Consider the following 22,334-nt stretch of genomic DNA (forward strand, 5'->3'; position numbering starts at 1 on the left):
CGGATTTCGCCACCATTTTGGGCATGGCGAGTCACGGCTATACAGCGATACCGCCGATGGAGGAGACTCTCGCCGAACATCTTGCGCCTAATTCGGCCGCGGCGTGGAAGTCCCGCCCCCTCCTCCCCTCGAAGGCGTGTCGAGTCACGTCTAGTTTAGTGGGAAAATCCTATATGGCCGCTGGTCAAGCGGCTGCTTCGCTTCATTCCATGGCGGTCCTTCAGGCCTACCAAGCGGAGCTGTTAAAAGGATTGGACGAGGGGGACGGCATTACACCTGAGGCGGTCAAGGAACTACGGCGAGCAACTGATTTGGCGCTTCGTGCTACCAAACATACTGCTCGAGCAGTGGGCCGTTCCATGGCTGGATTAATTACGGTTGAGCGCCACCTCTGGCTTAATCTCACCGATATAAAGGAAAAGGATAAATCTTTCCTCATGGATGCCCCTGTGTCTAAGGACGGTTTATTTGGAGAGGCGGTCACTTCAGTGGTGGAGAAGTTCACAGCAGCGAAACAACAATCAGCCGCTTTCCGCCAGCTGGTTCCCCGCAGACCCAGAGAGGTTGAACGCCGTCAGGCGCCCGCGCGTTCTCGCTCAACCTCCTCTCACCGCCAGCGAGTGCCCTCTCGGGAAGAGCCTTCACCTATGGCGCCCCCTCGCAAGGACTGGGGCCCTAGGGTTGTTCCACCGGCTCAACAACGCCAGCGAAAAAGGTTGAACCTGAGTTCGACGGCCAAGGCCTCTCGTTCTCGGGCACATAACAGCAGCTCCTGATTTTTTCGCTGCCTGCCAGGGACTGTGCCCTCCGCTAGAGAGCGCTGTTGGACCGCTTTCGCGCATCCAACACTCTCATTGCAGTCCCCACGCTCAAACCCTGACTGTTTCGCCGCAAACAGCGCCTCGAACAGCATTGGAGCGAACTGTAACACCAATCGCTTCCTCAGACACGACCTTCCACGATCCAGTTTTCAGAGCTCGAGGAGCGCTTCAAAGGGTCTTCATCGAACGGCCCGTCATGACGGCTCGCTCAGCCGCCGCTGTTTCGCTAGCGGCAGAGCCCGATGCTCAATCTGTTGGCCTAATTCCTGCCGTGGACACGTTTCAGGATTACGTACAACGAGATACAACGCCTGCTCTGCATATACTTCCCCTGTGCACGAACACCGTGAGTCTTTCGTGCCCGGACATTTCTATGTGTGCAACAGCGTTGCAGGAAACGAACATGTTGAAACCGCTAATATTGTTTCGGGCCGCGTGGGAACGCTTGCCCGGCATTTCTCAATGGGTGTTACGCACAATTTGTCACGGATACACCATTCAGTTTCGGAAAGGCCCGCCCCCTTTCCGCGGAATTCTCTCCACGGTGATGAAACCGATGGACATGGCGGTGCTGAGACAGGAAATGTTAGCTCTACTGAGCAAAGGGGCTATAGAAGACGTACACCCCTCTCAGATGGAGTCAGGGTTTTACAGCTGTTATTTTGTGGAACCAAAAAAGGACGGCGGATTACGACCCATTCTGGATTTACGCCGTCTAAATCCAGCACTCAGGTCGAGCAAATTCAAGATGTTGACGGTAAAATCTATTTTGTCTCAGATTCAACCAAACGACTGGTTTGTCACGATCGATCTGAAGGATGCTTATTTTCATATTCAGATCATCGAGAGACACCGGAAGTTCCTCAGATTCGCTTTGGAGGGCAAAGCGTATCAGTACCGCGTTCTTCCCTTTGGCTTAGCGCTAGCTCCCCGTACATTCTCAAAATGCATGGACGCAGCTCTGGCCCCGTTGCGGCTCCGGGGCGTCCGTGTGTTAAACTATCTGGACGACTGGCTGGTGTTAGCGCAATCTCAGACTCAAGCACACTCTCATCGAGATATTGTGCTAAATCATTTACACAGCCTGGGTTTACGCACAAACTTCCAGAAAAGTGTATTAATCCCCTCTCAACGGATTACCTTTCTGGGAGTAGATTTGGACTCTCGCGCGATGACAGCAAAGCTTTCTGTCCCGCGCGCTCAGTCGATTACGTCATGCGTTCAGCACTTCAGGGCGGGTCACACAGTGACAGTGAGACTGTGCCTCAGACTACTAGGTCTAATGGCGGCGGCGCTTCCCGTGATTCATCTGGGTTTGCTTTACATGCGCCCGTTTCAGTGGTGGACGAAACGACAGAATATTTCACCCCGTTGTTCTCCGCATCGAACGATCTCGGTGATGCGGAGGTGTGTGATGTCGTTAAAACAATGGACATCACCCGAATTTCTCCTCACCGGGGTTCGGCTGGGAATTTGTGCTTCCCGAGAGACTGTCACGACAGACGCGTCTTTGACCGGGTGGGGAGCTGTTTGTCAGGGGCGCCCAGCCCACGGAGTGTGGACAGCGGCACAACGCAGCTGGCACATAAACAAATTGGAATTACTGGCGGTTTTTCTGGCTCTCCAGTATTTTTCGAGTCTACTGACCGGCCGTCATGTGCTTCTCAGAACGGACAACACTGCGGTCGTGGCTTATCTGAACCATCAGGGAGGATTACGTTCTCGCCCTCTGTGCAGACTGGCGAGGCGGATTCTTCTTTGGTCTCACGACAAATTTCTGTCGATCCGGGCTGTTCACATCCCCGGACGACTGAACTTCGGAGCGGATTTATTATCCAGGCAGACTCTGGAACAAGGGGAATGGAGATTACACCCCCAAACGGTGAATCACCTATGGCATATTTTCGGGGAAGCGGAAGTGGATTTATTCGCGTCGAGCACGACTACGCATTGCCCGCTATGGTTCTCCCTAAGCCCTCCATCACCCCTGGGTCTGGATGCGCTAGCTCACAGCTGGCCCAGGACCAGCTTGTATGCGTTTCCTCCGATTCGGCTGGTCCCAGCGGTATTATGCAGAATACGGCGGGACAGAGTGGGACAGCTGTTGCTGGTGGCTCCGCGATGGCACACACAGCCGTGGTTTGCGGATCTCATCAATCTGTTAGCGGGCTCTCCGGTGGAGATTCCCCTCAGACGGGATTTATTATCGCAAGCACAGGGACGGATCTGGCATCCCAGGCCAGATCTGTGGAACCTGTGGGCGTGGCCTCTGAGCGGAGTGAGTTGATATGTCCCGGTCTTTCTGCTGAAACTACCGAGACTATACTGAACTCTAGAGCAGTTTCTACGAGACGCTTATATGCTTTCAAGTGGAAACTGTTTATGACATGGTGTGAAACTCTTGATGTGGATCCAGTTTACTGCCCTGTGGCTTCAGTACTGGAGTTTCTTCAAGACCGTTTTTCGGAGGGATTGACACCAGCCACCCTGAAGGTTTATGTGGCAGCTATCTCAGCTCACCATGAGCATATAGGTGGTGTTTCAGTGGGTCGTCATCCACTGGTTTCTCGCTTTATACAGGGTGCGCGACGGTTGAGGCCTTTCCGCCCTGTGCGAGTTCCTTCATGGGATTTATCCATTGTGTTACTGGGTTTGTCAGGGCATCCGTTTGAGCCCCTGGAAACTGTATCGGATAAGCTCCTGTCTCTGAAGACACTTCTTCTCATGGCTTTATCCTCCCTTAAAAGAGTTGGGGATTTACAGGCTCTCTCTGTCTCACCCTCGTGCATGGAGTTTGCACCAGGCTCTGTGAAAGTGTTGTTGCGACCTAGGCCTAATTATGTTCCTAAGGTCGCGTCTAATCCTTTTCATTTTCAGCAGGTGGTCCTGGAGGCCTTTTCTCCTGCTGCGACAGAGTCTGGAGATCTAAGTCTTTGCCCTGTGAGGGCGTTGAAGACTTATGTGGATCGCACTGCCCCATGGCGTGAGTCTGACCAGCTGTTTGTCTGTTTTGGACATAAGAATAAGGGCCATGCAGTTACGAAACAGCGCATGTCCCATTGGCTGGTGGAGGCTATTTCCTTGGCCTATGAGGCGCGCGGGCTCGCTTCGCCCTTAGGAATAAAAGGTCATTCCACAAGAGCAGTGGCTTCTTCTCAAGCCTTTCTCAGTGGATCTTCTATGGATGATATCTGTGCTGCGGCAGGCTGGTCCTCACCGAGCACTTTTATCAGGTCTTACAGTCTGGATGTGAGGATGGCTCCTGGCTCCCGGGTTCTCTCCGCTTGAGCAGATGCTTCCTTGGATCCAAGCTATCAGGTACGTCAGGCGTGATGGTATAGCGTTCCCATACGTGGTGACGTCACCGCAGCATCGAAGTGACCTATGAAAGGGAACATCTCGGTTACGTATGTAACCTTGGTTCCCTGAATAGGGAACGAGATGCTGCGGTTCTGGTCGTGCCGTACCTTGATAGCTTTCTTCTCTTCTCGTCATGAAATCTGAGGTAAATGGCGCGCGGCACCAGGTATATATATGCCTACGCATGCTGGGCGGTGCCACGCGCTATTTGGCCAATAGGATTGGCGGGATGGTATAGGGCTTCAGACATTCGTCACACCGAAGGTGTTCCCATACGTGGTGACGTCACCGCAGCATCTCGTTCCCTATTCAGGGAACCAAGGTTACATACGTAACCGAGATGTTATGTAACGTTATGTGGCATGCAATGTATAACATAACATAACTGTGATGAAGAAGGCAGGGAATTGACGAGGAAGATGGACAAACTGCCATTGTTAAGCAGTTTATTTATGGGTTCATTGCCAGTGCAACTGATTTTGATATTTTGAGCATTGTTTGTTGATTAGATGAATACTTTTGTGGATACTTACCTGTTGAGGCGATGACATTGTTGGTATACCTGTTGAAGCACTATGAAAGAAAAGTTTATATTATTTTAATGTTTAAAAACAGTAAATTGTTACATTATTTATACCAGCAGAGAAAAAGCTTTTTGTGGGCGTTTTTTTCCTCCCCTTTTCTCCCCTTTTCAGGGTGCAAGTAAGCAAAATTTAGCAGCCTCAGTCACAGTCCTGTCAGACCCATGTCACTATCAAGCTTACCACTGTCTTTTTGTCACGCAGTATCATTAAAATGCAAAAAAGAAAGAGACTGGAGAAGATTGACACCTTTTTCAAGAGAAATCCTGTGAGTGAAGTTGAAACCTGAAAGTTGAAAAATTTAGACATTAAACAACAGTAACCTATTCCCATTAAATATTGTTTGCGTTTAATTCATGATATTACTTTTCAATATTCACTGAGGTTTGCCAGTGCCACAGCTGTAACTGTTTGTCCCTATTCCTTTACCACTGCCCATTATTACCACTTTAGGAGAGGAAGTTGCTGAAGGCATCAGTTTCAGAGAGAGCACAGGAAGGTTCACAGGTGAGCAATGAAATGAATGTTACAGTTTCTGAAAGAGGTATATGAAGGAAGAGAGGCCATGTGTGTGTGTTTGTGTCATGGGTGGTGCTTATTTCCATCCCAGGTGCACACGTGTGTCTGGTGTGTTTTCATTTCAAATGTTTTGATTAGGGTGTATGTGAGGATGTGCCCATGATTTTTTTTTTTTTTTTTAATGTAGGATTATTTTTTTTCCCAGCCAAACGCTGCAAGCCGGAAATCCGGCACGGTGCCGGAGAACTTTAAACCCTGCATTTTGTACCCCTCTGTCACTGTATTCACCGTTTTTATTGTTTATAAACAAACCACATCCATCCCCCGCACTTTTGAAAAGCTTGCTACGCCCCTGCTCCATGCAGGTTGCGAGACTCTTAGCATTTCTACTTTTATGGGTGGTAACTGAGAGAAGTGAGTGTACACAGTGTACACCGCTCTTCCCCAGAGGGAGCTGGCCCTCTAAAAGTCCTAGGCATCAGACATCAGGACATTTACCACGAAGACTATCCAGCGAGAATGACTGTCTAGAAGCCTTCGGCCTGGGAGTGCCACTCTGACTCTAGACCCCCAGCACGAGGGGCTGGAACACGGTAGGGTTGCGACTGCTCCTGACAGCAGCCCTTGCTGAACGCCTCAACCTCCTCAGAGGTAGAGAGGATCCTAAGAGCCCCTGTATATCTAACTCCTCATAGTCAGTTAAATTTTGCATTTTATTCCTCAGAATTAAATGTAGTCAAACAGCCTGATGATTAAACACAGTCTAGTGTCGAAAGATAAACATTAAAAACCAAAATTATATAATATACACATTGCCTCGGCAGCGCGTGAGCCCCTCAGTCACACAAACAACATCAATCTCCTCAGAGAAAGATGGCCGCTGCAGCGAGCTTTCACACAGAGGAGGAAGAGACCGGAGCGTGGGCTTCCAAGCCTCGAGAACAAGCTCTAAAAATAGGTAACACAGGTGGAGATAGAAAGAGCCATCTCCAACCCTTCCGCCAGATTATGTGCGATCCCTGCCATCTCGGTCGCCTCCATGCCTCAGCAGCAGCAGGACTGCAATCGCAAGATCACATGAACAGACACATTCCTTGGAGCGCGCCTGGCGAGAGCGGAACGCTTAACTGCGGAAAAAGCACAATCAGCAACCTGCGCAAGCTCCAATCCCCATTAATGCTGCTCATTTTAATATCAGACATAATATGCTTGTGTAACTGATGCTTGTGCAATTGATGCTTGTGCAGCTGGCAAGTTCCATATCAATCTCCTCAGAGAAAGACAGGCAGATCGTCGTGCTTTCTCCCCGGGGGGAAGGACTGCAGCGTGGGCTTTCGAAACCCGAGAGCGAGCGCTGGATCTGGTTGTTAAAGAAGCAGATAGGGTCTCGCCCATCTACATTACCTCCACCGGATCCATATGCGAAACCCACGAGCACAGTTGCTGCTCTGCTTTGGCAAAAGCTGGGCTGGCACCGTGAGGAATGCTAGTGTAGGCTCCCTCATCAAAGAAAGCCCTCTGAAAGCATAGCAAGGCAGTAACGAACGCTAAAACTGCAAGCCATGGCTGCGTGCTTTGCTCCCAAGCAGACAACAAACAAACTGTATGTAGCCCTCGTCCTAAGGTGTTTGATTTTGTCTTGACAAACAACACTAAATAAGACTCACAAACAGATATCAGACTGACACACACAGAGCGCTTTGCTGAAATGGAAGAAAGCTGACCCCAGCTCCACCACACGTGCTTTTAAGCTTCATGGTCGATGACATCACCTGCCTATGTCTCACCTTTCCATTGGACTGATTACACAAGTGATTCAGAGCGTGGTCACACAGAGGTGTTCCTGAAGGAGAACAATGAGTGTTTGCATAAATTGATACTAGAACCCCTAAAGATCATGTTTACCAACATCTTTGTTATATACTTATGTTAAGACACACACATATATATATATATATATATATATATATATATACAGTACAGACCAAAAGTTTGGAAACATTACTATTTTTAATGTTTTTGAAAGAAGTTTCTTCTGCTCATCAAGCCTGCATTTATTTGATCAAAAATACAGAAAAAAATGTAATATTGTGATATATTATTAAAATTTAATATAATTGTTTTTACATTTATTATACTTTAAATTATCATTTATTTCTGTGATGCAAAGCTGAATTTTTATGATCATTATCACATGATCCTTTAGAAATCATTCTATTATGATGATTCATTATCAAAGTTGGAAACAGTTCTGCTGCTTAATATTTTTTTCAGAACATGTGATACCTTTTTTAGGATACTTTGATGAATAAAAAGTAAAAAAAAAAAAAGAAGCTATGTTTTTAAAATATAAATATTTTGTAATACCAATATACACTACTGGTCAGTAATTTGGGGTCAGTAATTTTTTTTCTTTCTTTTTTTTAAATAAAATCAATACTTTTATTCAGCAAGGATGTGTTAAATTGATAAAAAGTGATAGTAAAGAAAATATATTATTAGAATATATATTATTATAATTTATTTTTATTTTGAATAAATGCAGTTCTTTTTAACCTTTTATTCATCAAATATATTTGTTCCTATATATATATATATATATATATATATATATATATATATATATATATGTAGTCCCTCTTGTGCCAGCCCCCAGTGGATTATCTCTTTCCTTTGTGTCAAGTCCTCTCTGAGGCACCTCACTTTCTGGATCCTCTCCTTTACATCCTGAATGTTTTGGATTGCTTATTCTCCTCCAGTTGTATCCTTCCCCTTCGTCAAACCTTGACTCTTGACTATTTTTGTGTTACCTTTCTTTTCAGTTGTCCCATTGTCCCAATATTTCCTCTTTTAGGGACCCTATGTCTCCTTGGGTCCAGGCTCTTCAGTGTTGGTAAGTCATTCACAAGTAGGAGGTGGTTTCGGTGCAGTGTTCTAATCTTGCTGTCATCTTTTTCAGGGTGCACTTGGTATACAAAGTTGTCACCTAACTGCTCCTTCACCACATAAATGGTGGGCTCCCAATAAGAGCACAGCTTCCCTGGGCCACCTCTCTGACTCAAATTCCTCACCAAGACACAGTCTCCAGGCCTTAGAATGATACAGCTTGCTTTTGGATCGCAGCATTCTTTATTACGCTCCAATCCTATAGGCTTCAGCCATCTGATCTGCCTAGCATTCAGCATACTAACGTGGGGTGTTGAACCCATCTTCCTGCACCAGCCCAAGCAATAAGTCAATGGGGAGTCAGGGATGGCAACCATACATTAGGTAGAAAGGTACCTCACCAACTCATGTTTGGTGAAGTTGTAGGCTTGGATCACCTTTGGCAGATGTTCCTTCCAACTCTGTCCTTTTCAGTCAGCGTCTGCAACATCTGGAGCAAAGTTTGATTCAGTCTCCTTACAGGATTACTTACAGGAGTTGGTATGGGGTAGTCCTGGAGTGACCAATCCCAGAGAGTTAACTGCAGGGTGTGGAAGAGGGAGTTTTCAATATCGCGCATGGAGTAGTTTTGTGGGGGATCTCAAAATGAGTTATGAAGTTGTTGAATATTTTCTCGGCTGGAGTCTTCCCTGATTTGTTCCTGGTAGGATAGGTCTGAGCAAATCTGGTGAATTGGTCAATTACGATAAGGATGCATTCACACCCCCACGACACACCAATTCCACACTGTAAAATCTAATAAGTTGGGCTTACTTAAAAAAAGCATGCAAACTGATTGCCTTGAAAAAACTAAGTAAAGTGAAATAGGAATAGTATGTTGTACTGACAAATGCTTAGTTAGTATAGTTAACTTACACAAGAGTTCTAGTAACTAAAAAAGAACTGTAGGGGGTACTTGATCCTTTCATTTAGGTTTATTTATGACTTAGTATAGCTACTCACTGACTCCCAGAATGCATTGCGCAGAATAAATTATGCAGTTGCTTTGTTTTAAAGTTGTTGTTTTTATTTGGCAATTTTATTTGCTGTCTTGTGTCAGCAGTAGTACAACAAAAAGAGCAAATAAAATGGCTATTGTTACAATTAATGAAAATAAATTTAATTTAATTGTTACCATTGTTGTGATTCACGTGATGAATGTTTAAGTCTGTGTGTGACTTCAGCATATTACCACTCACTATTTAAGGATTAAATAAAAAGCATATCAAGGTATTTATGAAAAATAAAATCTCAAAAAGGTCATTATGAAACACACACATAAAAATGCTTTAATTAAAAAATAAGTCATTTTATAAAAGCAACCTATTTATTACTTTTCTTTGAAATCAAATAACTCTGATTTCATGATGCATTTCTCCATTAATAGAGAGAAAATTATAGTAACATAAATGAAGTTTCAAGTGCCCAACCAAAGGGGATGCTAATCACTATAATGGTGAGCTAAAAAAAAAAAAAAAAAGGGCAATTAGCAACATATTAGTGCACTGCTGCCTCTCACTGGTTTATTAATGTCATTGGTTCCTTTGTGGCTACTTGAATATTTTAAGTAAGTGTCACTCAAAACAGTAAATTGTTTTATTTGCCTTGAAAGTAGCTGAAACTTAATAAAACCTAGTAAGTATAACGACTAAGTAAAGATAACTAATTAAATCTAAGTAAGGTAAACTATTGGATTTTACAGTGCAGGAGGGCGTTTGAGGTGATCCATCCTATTGGTGCATGCCCATGGATTACAGGCTGTTTCTGTATTATGCATGGACACTGGCTAGTCACATACTCCTCCACACTCCTCCACATCCCAGGCCAGTAGAACCTCTCTCGAGCCAACTGTAGTACTTTCTCTGCTTCAACATGACACATATGATTAAGCAGCTGCTGAAGGACCAGCTTGTGTCAAGCTTGGTTTTCTAGGACCAGCTTGTGTCATTCTCTTAGCAGCTTCATTGTGTCACTTACTATAAATGGGGCATCAAAGTCAGGGTATGCAAGCAGGCATGTTGGTGAGCATATTAGTGAGTGTGTCCAAGCTCTGCTGGTGTTTGTCTTCCCACATAACCAGATGTAGAGATGGCATCTCTGGACTCTCCTTCCTTTCATTCTTTCTTCCTACTTGTGATTGAGTTTCTGCTGTGTTAGCCTGAAGCAGCTCATAAATAGGTTTAGCTAACCTAGCAAAATCTTTAATGTAACTTCTGTAATAACTCAGGAAGCATACAAGACAGCAACCTTCTCCAACATTTTGAGGTGTTTTGTCATGGAGTACCCTCACAGCCTCCAGATCTTTTGGATCTGCTCTTACTCCGTTTGTCTACACAAGCCGACCCAGGTAAAGTCCCTCTAGCTTTCACTGTTATGCTGATGATACTCAGCTCTATATTTCTTTGTGGCCCGGTGAAACACTACAGGAAGCATACAGGAATGATCTTGTCGCGAACGTGTCCGGACAATGTTTGAGTGCGTGTGTGTGGCTTTTATGGTGCTGCGGTGATAGGCTGGTGATGAGGATCAGGTGGATGTGATTTAGAACTCCGGTGAGGGTGTGCGTTGTGATTGTGTGGAGGTGGAACCTGGCATGTTTGTAACAACTTTCTTACTGCTAAATTCTGGAAAAAAAACAGAGGTGTTAATTATAGGACCTAAAAACTCTGCTTGTAATAACCTAGAACACTGTCTAAGACTTGATGGTTGCTCTGTCAATTCTTCCTCATCAGTTAGGAACCTAAGTGTGCTATTTGATCGCAATCTTTCCTTAGAAAGCCACGTTTCTAGCATTTGTAAAACTGCATTTTTCCATCTCAAAAATATATCTAAATTACGAACTATGCTCTCAATGTCAAATGCAGAAATGTTAATCCATGCATTTATAACCTCAAGGTTAGAATATTGTAATGCTTTATTGGTTGGTTGTTCTGCACGCTTAGTAAACAAACTACAGCTAGTCCAAAATGCAGCAGCAAGAGTTCTTACTAGAACCAGGAAGTATGACCATATTAGCCCGGTCCTGTCAACACTGCACTGGCTCCCTATCAAACATCGTATAGATTTTAAAATATTGCTTAGTACTTATAAAGCCCTGAATGGTTTAGCACCTCAGTATTTGAATGAGCTCCTTTTACATTATAATCCTCTACGTCTGCTACGTTCTCAAAACTCAGGCAATTTGATAATACCTAGAATATCAAAATCAACTGCGGGCGGCAGATCCTTTTCCTATTTGGTGCCTAAACTCTGGAATAACCTACCTAACATTGTTCTGGGGGCAGACACACTCTTGCAGTTTAAATCTAGATTAAAGACCCATCTCTTTAACCTGGCTTACATATAACATACTAATATGCTTTTAATATCCAAATCTGTTAAAGGATTTTTAGGCTGCATTAATTATGTAAACCGGAACCGGGAACACTTCCCATAACACCCTATGTACTTGCTACATCATTAGAAGAATGGCATCTATGCTAATATTTGTCTGTTTCTTTCTTATTCCGAGGTCAACGTGGCCACCAGATTCAGTCTGTATCCAGATCAGAGGGTCACTGCAGTCACCCGGATCCAGTACGTATCCAGACCAGATTGTGGATCAGCACCTAGAAAGGACCTCTACTGCCCTGAAAGACAGCGGAGACCAGAACAACTAGAGCCCCAGATACAGATCCCCTGTAAAGACCTTGTCTCAGAGGACCACCAGGACAAGACCACAGGAAACAGATGATTCTTCTGCACAATCTGACTTTGCTGCAGCCTGGAATTGAACTAATGGATTCGTCTGGTCAGAGGAGAACTGCCCCCCCCCCAACTGAGCCTGGTTTCTCCCAAGGTTTTTTTTCTCCATTCTGTCACCGATGGAGTTTTGGTTCCTTGTCGCTGTCGCCTCTGGCTTGCTTAGTTGGGGTCACTTCATCTACAGCGATATCGTTGACTTGATTGCAAATAAATGCACAGACACTATTTAACTGAACTGAACTGATGATGTCACTGAATTCAATGATGAACTGCCTTTGACTATCATTTTGCATTATTGACAAACTGTTTTCCTAAAGAATGTTGTTCAGTTGCTTTGACGCAATGTATTTTGTTTAAAGCGCTATATAAATAAAGGTGACTTGACTTGACTTGCTTAACCTCGGCGTCCTGAACTCCCCTTGTTTGCACAAATAGATTAAATGAAATGGGACAAATTTAATCTTGACAAACTATTATAAAGATCTAAGCCTCAAGCATCGACAACAGATTGCTGTTTTTCAATGGAAAGCTTATAAAGAAAGTATTTGCTAGATTTGTGTAAGCAGTACACATCGAAACATGAAGAAACAAAACGCATCATTAGAAGAATGGCATCTATGCTAATATTTGTCTGTTTCTCTCTTATTCCGAGGTCACCGTAGCCACCAGATCCAGTCTGTATCCAGATAAAGAAAGTATTTGCTAGATTTGTGTAAGCAGTACACATCGAAACATGAAGAAACGAAACAAAACGCATCATTAGAAGATTGGCATCTATGCTAATATTTGTCTGTTTCTCTCTTATTCCGAGGTCACCGTAGCCACCAGATCCAGTCTGTATCCAGATAAAGAAAGTATTTGCTAGATTTGTGTAAGCAGTACACATCGAAACATGAAGAAACAAAACGCATTACATACCAGATTTGTTGTAATAATGAGTCATCCACAGCTGTAAATCCTGGTTTAGTTAGAAAGGTAAGGGTCCAGTGAATGACATCTCATGGAGCAAGTTTAGTCCAACAAAGTAATAACACCACAGGGCACCACAAACAGTCTAGAATGGTGAAAGCTTTCCTTTGGTGGTGCGTCGCCCAATCACCCTAATGGAGAAACCGCCACTGTGTGTGAGTGTGTTTTATGTTGAATGTGACTGATTATGTACATGATTACCATCTGTTTGAGCGTAAATCATCTCGCTTTTACTGTTTAATCACAGCTATCGATGTGAACAGCATCTATATGAATCTATATGAGTGTGTTTTATTGACTTTATGGCACATTTGTATTATTACCATCTCTTTAACTGGCCATCAGCACATCAGCACGTGATAATTGACTATATGAACAGAAATCATTGTACATGCTGCGTTTCTAGCAATCTCAGGATGTACTGTAATTGGCATACAAAGTTAAATCTTTTTTATTGTATTTATTTATTTTTCTGACTTAAATTATTCAGGGGAATTTGATAGGCCAAATGGCAAACTTACCCATTTGAATTGGCCCCAAGAGGTCACAAATGCTGTCAAGTGCCTCGACCCTTCGGCCATAAAAACCTGGTGATAAGCCTTTCCCTGGTCGAGTATGAAGAACCATCGATAACCACCCAAGTTGTTCATAAGATTTTAGATTCTTGGCAGAGGATGATCGTTGGAAACGGTCTTCCTGTTAACCCTCACAGGGTTAAATGGTGATATGCCTGTGCAGAAAGCCTACAACTTCTTTACCCAAGTCACTCTTAAAAGATGTAAAAGCGTATGTTCATGACTTGCTTGCCAAGGGTTGGATCGTAAAATCTTGTTCAGCCTACACTGCCCCAGTAGCGTGCGTCCGTAAAAAAGATGGCACACTACGACTATTTACAGACTATCGACAGCTTAAACTCAGAGTCATCTGTAGGCTGGGGATGATACAAATATAATTTCCATTACTCACAAACACAGCTGACTCTTAGTAGTTGTATCACAACTGATTTCTGATCACTTGATTTCAGGTGACTCAGACAAGGCAAGGCAAGGCAAGTTTATTTATATAGCACATTTCGTACACAAAATTAAATGAAAAGTGTAATTAAAAGTGCTTTACATAAAAGAAGTTAAAATAATCATGAAGAAAAATAATAACAAAAATAAAACACGCAATTTTAAAAATGTTAAAATGATTAAAAAATTTACTTAAAATGAATTTAAAAACAGTTGTGACTAGTGTTTTAGCATATCTGATCTCTTCTGGAAGCTGTTTCCAACTGCAGGCGGCATAGTAACTAAAGGCGGACTCCCCTTGTTTTGTGTGAACCCTTGGTATTTCTAACTGACTCGATCCTAGTGATCTGAGTGGTCTGTTAGGTGTATATTTTCATTGAGCATATCTGCAATATATTTTCGTCCTGGGTCATTTAGTGACTTATATATGAGTAAAAGTACTTTAAAATCAATCCTAAATGTAACTGGAAGCCACTGTAAGGACCTGAGGACTGGTGTGATCAGCTCAGATATACTGGTTCTAGTCAGAATCCTGGCAGCAGCATTCTGGATGAGCTGCAGCTGTCTAATGGTCTTTTTGGGAAGGCCGGTGAGGAGCCCATTACAATAGTCCACTCTGCTGGTGATAAAGGCATGAATAAGTTTCTCAAAGTCTTGGCTGGAAACAAAACATCTAATTCTTGCAATGTTTTTTTAAATGATAGTATGCTGATTTAGTTACTGCTTTGACATGACTACTGAAACTAAGGTCTGTCTCCAGAATCACACCAAGATTCCTGACTTGATTTTTAGTTGTTTGACCCCTAGAGTCAAGGTATGCATTCACCTTGAAAACGTCATCTTTGTTTCCAAAAGCAATGACTTCAGTTTTTTCCTTGTTTAACTGAAGAAAGTTCTGGCACATCCAACTATTAATTTTATCAATGCATTGGCAGAGGGAGTCATTGGGGTTGTAGTCATTTGGAGATAAGGCTAGGTAAATCTGGGTATCATCAGCATAGCTGTGATAGCCAATTTGGTTCTTTCTCATTATTTGACTTCGTGGAAGCATGTACAGACTAAACAAGAGCGGTGCAAGAATTGAGCCTTGTGGGACTCCACATGTCATGGACGTCCACTTAGACTTATGCTCTCCTAGACTCACATAATAGCCTCTCGCTTCTAAATATGACCTGGACCATTTGAGAAACATCCCAGAAAGCCCGACCCAGTTTTCCAGTCTCTCTAGTAGTATGTTATGAACGACAATGTCAAACGCAGCACTGAGATCTTTGTGAGGCATTCACCACTTCTAAAAGGTCTGCTTCTAAGCAGTTAAGCACACTTTTGAAAAAAGATGTGGGAAGTGTGTCAGGTTAGCAGGTTGAGGATTTTAGGTGCTGCACTATGTCTTCCAGAATTTTGCTATCAATTGCTTCCAAAATAGACATAGTATCTTTTTCATATTGTGGCCGAATCTATATGACCTCTGCATTACTTGAGGATGTGCTAATCGCCTTCCTGATATTGATGATCTTCTCAGAAAAGAAGGAAGCAAACTCATTGCATTTGCGGTCTGAGAGCATTTCACTGGGAATCTAAATTGGGGGGTTTTTTCAGTCTCTCAAAAGTGGCAAAAAGAGTACGAGTGTTGTTTAAGTTACTGTTTATAAGGTTTGAGAAGACATTCTGTCTAGCTGTGGCTAGTTTCACATTAAAAGCATGAAGGCTGTCTTTATAGATGCTATAGTGAATTTCAAGTTTCGTCTTCCTCCACATCTGCTCGGCTTTCTGCATTGTCTTTTCATAGTCTGAACTGCTGTTGATCTTCTCCAAACTGATTTCTGTCTGTTTGTTTTCTTACTGACTATTATTGGAGAAATATCATCAATAACATTCTTAACTTTTGAGTTGAAGGAATCAAGGAGAATATCAACAGAGTCTGCAGAAATGCTTGGTGTTAAAGATATAGCCTTCATAAATAGTACACTTGTGTTCGCGTTTATGCATCTCCTTCTGACAGAGAGAGATCTAGATTCAGTAGTAGCAGAGATCAATATATCAAAGAAAACACAGAAGTGATCAGATAGTGCTGCGTCCTTAATGACAATGGATGAAATGTTTAGAGCCCTACTGATGATTAGATCCAGAGTGTGTCCACCTTTGTGGGTAAGTCCATGCACATGCTGAATCAGGTCAAAATTGTTTAGAACCATTATCATTTCTTTGTAGTTTTGTTTTCTGCATTATCTATGTGAATATTAAAATCCACTGCAATAGCAAAACAGTCAAACTCTGAGGACATCATTGATAACATTTCTGTGACCCCTTCAACAAATGCTGGAGAGTATTTTGGAGGCCTGTAAATAATAATACACAGAATGTGTGGAGCACCTTTCAGCACAATCCCTAGATATCCAAAAGACAAGTACTGACCAAATTACACTTGCTTGCATTGATAGACATCTTCAAATAGAGCAGCTACACATCCATCTCTCTTAAAGGTCCTATGACATGAAAATTTCACTTTCTGAGGTTTTTTATCATTATTATGAGTTCACCTAGCATGTATGTGGTCCCCAAGTTTCTAAAAATTTTAATCGGTGCAAATCGAGATTTTGCTATCTTTCTCTGCCTTTGAGAAAATGGAAGCTCAAACAGTCTGATCTGGAATCTCCTCTTTGTGACGTTGTAAAGATAAATGTTACCTCCCCTTTCTCTGCTTTGCCCGCCCAAATATTTACATATAATTCAGTTGCAATGTCAGCACAGGCATTACAAACAGACTTTTATCATATGGATTCGACAGCACCGCCACAAACAGTGAGTAACAGTGTTCATTAATGCCTGATCTGTGATCAGTGATTTCTGATGTGTAGCTAATTATTCAAGTTCACACAGACTTTCTTTCTAAATCGTTTAATACTGTTTATGCATCAGTGAATCAAGCCAGTGACTAAACGATCAACTTCACGTTGTTTCTCTTAGTAGCATGAAACAAATCTGTTATTTAAATTGTGATTTAACTACAGAGAGCGATCAAAGAACGCTCCCTTTTTTTCGGAGCTGTCACACATAGCGAGTATATATTATCTGCACTCTTGCCCAAACTGCCTTTACAATGAATGACGCTGTTATGCTGCACAACGGAGCTCTTACTGTATTCATGTGGTGTATTCATTTGTTTGCTGTTAGTTGTGGTGAAAGCATTTTGTGAGGGAAAACGTGTTGCAATAATGACGAGATCACTGCATTCACGCGATAAACAGACTCTGTCTACTCAGCTCATCACTGCAGCCTTTCATGTGATTGGGAAAAGATCGAAAAAAATAATTATATAATCAACAAATCCACGATTCGTTAATCTCTACAGCTGTAGTATTTGAGAGGGTTCCACATGTAATACGCATTTCAAATGCAAAGATGTCAGCCAATCACAACAGTTGTCATTTACTCGGAGTCTCACAGCAGACACGCCCCTTCAAACAGAGCATTCAAGCCAGAGGGCTATTATCAGGATATAAAAATGCTTTTTATTTCTAAATTTTAAATGTAAAAATCATACTAACAATATAATTACACCTAAGGAAACATTAAAAAGCATTTAAAGAAAAGGAAATAATCCATGTCATGGGACCTTTAACAGTCCTGCAGACACTCATGAAAGTAAAGTTAGGAGGGGCTGCTTCATTTAGGATTGTTGCACTGCAGCTGTCTTCTAGCCATGTTTCATTTAGAAACATAAAATCCAGATTGTTTGTGGTTATAGAATCATTGATTAGAAATTATTTAATGATTTGATGCATACGATAAAACTGAAATAGAGAAAGCTACAGGCACACTGTGTTCCCGCTTGTTCTGTAAGCATTTGTGAATGTTGCTGTTATTATAGCGGGGACCCGACACATATCACTGAGAGCTGCTATCAGTTGTTTTTGGTTCACCTTCAGCAGATAGAGGGTTTGGTTCCTGGTGTTGTGGCAGCGGTCGGAGAGCTCTCACAGGAACAGGGCCCACAGGCTTTGGTGGTTGGGGGGCCCGCCGTTTTTTTGTTGATATCTGAGGGCTAGCAGCGAATGGGTGAGAGAGTTTAGTCCCAGCATACACCAATTCCTCCATTTTCTGTGAGAAGCACAGAAGTGGAGATGCTGGAGAGAGGGATAATGTGTCCGGTGAGCGGGGCTGTGTCTCTGGTGTTTCCGGTGGCTGTGATATGTTGTCCTGGCTTCCCTGGCTGTTTCCCAGAAAGCCGTCCTTGGGTGCTGAATTTTGTAGCTGTTTTGATATATCACAGTCTGTCTGTGAGGAGCTCTGTGGGCAGGGCTCAGCCGGGATAGTGCCCGTCTGCAGTGCTTGTTTTGGCTGCATGGTGTTATCAGTGTCCTTGTAGGACACTGAACTCCCCTTGTTTGCACAAATAGATTAAATGAAATGGGACAAATTTAATCTTGACAAACTATATATCATTATAAAGATCTAAGCCTCAAGCATCGACAACAGATCGCTGTTTTTCAATGGAAAGCATATAAAGAAAGTATTTGCTAGATTTGTGTAAGCAGTACACATCGAAACATGAAGAAACAAAACGCATTACATACCAGATTTGTTGTAATAATGAGTCATAAGCACATCTGCAGCTGTAAATCCTGGTTTAGTTAGAAAGGTAAGGGTCCAATGAACAACATCTCATGGAGCATGTTTAGTCCAACAAAGTAATAACACCACAGGGTAGAGGTCTGCACTCCCGCGGGAGTCCCGCGGGACCCGCGGGTCGCGACGCAAAACAGTGCGGCGCGAGACAAATTTTGAAAGGTCATTGCGGGCGCGGGCGGGAGGGATGATACGCTGCACTCCCGCAAATTAAATATTAGTGTAAAGTAAAATATATAAATGGTTAAAGTAGCGTTCATAATTTGTACTTGTGAGAGAGATTCTGTTTGTCAGCAATAAAAACGTTTTAAGCAATCTAAACTTGTGGATGTTGTCGTTTGGGGTAAAGGGGGGCGTAATCTCGCGCACACTTGTTTAGAGACAATTCCTTCCCGCTGCTCCGTGTTCGAATACTTCATTCAAGTTCAAAATAGACATCATGGATGAGGAACAGACTCAGAGCACCTCTAGTGCTTCAGATATAGCCCTAAGCGCTTCAGATGTAAGTACTAATATAAAGAAAGGCACATTTACTACAAAAAAATCACGAAACCTCAAATCAGACATTTGGCAGTCTTTTTCGGTTGTGCACGATGGAGAGGGGAATCAACTACCTTTTGCCTGCTGCGATAAATGCCAAAAGGTGTTAACATACAACGGACACAAATCTGGAACATCAGGCCTGAAGCGTCATGTATGTACAGTCTTGAAAGGACAAAGATTGTTGGAGTTTAGAGGAAACACGCCGAAAGTGTCAAGTGCTCTAAAGGCGAAGACAATAGACAAATGTGTGGACTTTGTTTCTGCTGACCTCCGTCCATATGACAGCATTGCTGGTGAGGGATTTATTCAGTTGACACAACATTTGGTAGACACGGCAACCACAATAGGCAGATATGATGTGAGAGATATTCTGCCTCATCCAACAACTGTGTCACGCCATGTAGATGACAGGGCACACAGATTTAGAAGGGCTGTTGTCGATGACATGACTGAGACAATTATTAAATATGGATGTGCTGTGACAACTGATATTTGGACAGAGACATACCGCAAAACCTCTTTCCTGTCAGCCACCATACATTACGTCGATTCAGACTACAATTTAGAATCTCGAGTGCTATTTTCTGCCCCATTTGATGAATGCACTCCAAAGACAGGTGAAAATATTCGTGCTTTATTATTTCAGAACTTAAGAGTCTTTGGAATTGATTGTTCGCTTTTGGGAAAAAAAATTGTTTTTGTCACGGATAGAGGAGCTAACATGGTGGCCTCCTTACGTGGGTTCACTAGACTGAATTGTAGTGCCCATGTACTGAATTCAGTTCTCGCACATGCTCTCTCACCTGCTGTGATGAGCCAAGTCCCCGAAGCGGCCCAGCTTATCACCAACGTGAAGAAACTGGTCAGCTATTTTAAACATTCTGGCCTGCAAGTCAAGCTGGGGAAGTCTCTCAAACAGTCAGTGGAGACACGATGGAATTCGACTGTGGACATGCTGGATTCTGTCTCACAGCAGTATGATGAGGTCACAACAATACTGCTGGAAAATAAGCATTATGACAAAGTAGGCTGCATCAATAAACACACTCTTGAATCCCTGGTGGCGTTTCTCAAACCCTTCAAAGACGCAACGAATGACCTGGAGTCGGACAATACGGCATTAAGTGCGGCGCTTGTTCTGCCTTGGTCCGTGAAGCTAAGAGAGCATTGCGAAGTGGCCAAGGTTGACCCCCTACTCAATGTTATCGCATCTGCTTGTGTACAACGTCTAGACGAACTGTTGTCACCGAGTAGCCTTGCTCCAAATGGAATTAACATGCTCTATAAAATAGCAACATTCCTGACTCCCAAACTGCGTCAGCTTAAGATGGTCGATGAAAATGAAAGAAAATATGTGACTGAAGCTGTGAAAGAGCAGATTGAGGACTTGGGGTTTGATGTCCAAGCTGAGGAAAATTCTGAGCCACCTCCACCTAAAAAGGTGACATTTCGTGATTTTGAAGAATGGGAAGATGTAGGTGCTACGTGTACTGACTCGCAGAAGTCTTTAGATTCCGAGATAGAGGCGTATTTGAAAGTAAAACTGGATGGATCCGAATCACACCAACCCAAAGATATCCTCCCGTGGTGGAAGAAACATTGCTTTGAATTTCCCAAACTTTCCAAACTGGCGCGCCATGTACTATGTGTCCCAGCCTCCAGCGCACCGTCCGAACAGGCTTTCAGCATTTGTGGTCGCATACTGGAGCAAAGACGCAGTGTGCTGAAGCCCTCATCAGTAAACAACCTACTTTTCCTTCATGGTTATTCAAAGAACCCGATAGCCTAAGCAGCAGCTGATTCTTTTACCTTTATTTTTATCATTTTCATTTATGCTGGTAGCGACCTGCTGAGTTTTTATTTTTATTATTATTATTAAAAGGTAAGCCCAGGCTATTTTCAGTTTAACACCTGTACTCAAAGCCCAAATAGTTTTTTAGTCTCAATGTTTTACGAATGTTCATGGCTAGCCTATATTGTGACCAGAACGTTATCTAATATAATTATATATATTAGATAGATAATAATATTTCCTAATCGAACAGATTTTATATTTTTGTTTTTGGTTACGGTTCGCCTAGGCTACTATTGTGAATATTATGCTGTTCTTAATACGGGACCGTTTCGTGTTTTGTATGTTTTTAAATGTTTTTATGTTTAAATGTTTTAAATGTTATTTTGTTTTTCAAATGTTCGTGTAGGCCATGCCTGTTTTTAAGTTAGACTACATAATTAAGCCTATTGGAATCTGGGCCGATTGTGTATCTTTGTTGGCGTTGGTTACTGAGGCCTATTTAATGTTTTGTATGGTCATATGCAGGCTTACCAATAAATATGTTACCAAGGAATTATGTGTGCACGCATTTTTTTTTTTTTTACAAGACCTTTCGTGAGACAGAAAGTGAACATCCATCCTGCCCAGGGGCAGTTCTAAGGTCATTGGATATTCGGGTCTTCAGCCCAAACTAAAATTGGGTATTTTTATTTAAAGGAATTAATTAATATAGACGCGATTTTAAGGGAATTAAGAAAAAGAAAGGCTTAAGTTGTGTTAGTGAAATAATTGTAACTATTTGCAAATAATATTTTATTTTTAATTATAAATGAATCAAGGAAATTATAGCATATTTTCAATTAAAAAAAGCAAAATTTAATAAATAAATTAAAAAGTTGAGTAATTTGCGTCACCGGATAGGCTACTGTCGGTAGTTGATCATTTCTATTGTAAAACAGTCAAATATTACATTTTTATCTACTTGCATTTTACCAGGCATTCGTTCGCTTCTTTAATCATTTTGACATTGATGAGCTAGACCGCTGAACTTTTAGTCATCCTAACAACAAACAGAGCATTGCGTAATGTAGTGCATCAGAGCAGCATCAAGAATATCAAGTGCGCAACGCTGCTCAACGCTGCAAAAAAGCACATCGCTTTAATGCAAAATGGAAAAATATAAATAAAACTGTAATATGCACATGATTAGGTAATCACGGCTGCTGTAATCTTATTCACATTTCTTTTTCTGATTAATTGTTTTGCTCTATGAGAGACACAATTTAACAAAATTATTCGGGGCTAAAAACGTCCTAGTGCCGCCCCTGATCCTGCCTGCCGTCTTGCGGGCATTTGCGGGCGGGAGCGGGACATAATATCACAGATGCAAGCGGGAGCGGGACTAAAAATGACAAATCTTTGCGGGAGCGGTACTAAACACTGCGGGAGCGGGACT

Source organism: Carassius carassius, chromosome 17 (genome assembly GCF_963082965.1).
Source record: "Carassius carassius chromosome 17, fCarCar2.1, whole genome shotgun sequence".
Taxonomy (NCBI): domain Eukaryota; kingdom Metazoa; phylum Chordata; class Actinopteri; order Cypriniformes; family Cyprinidae; genus Carassius; species Carassius carassius.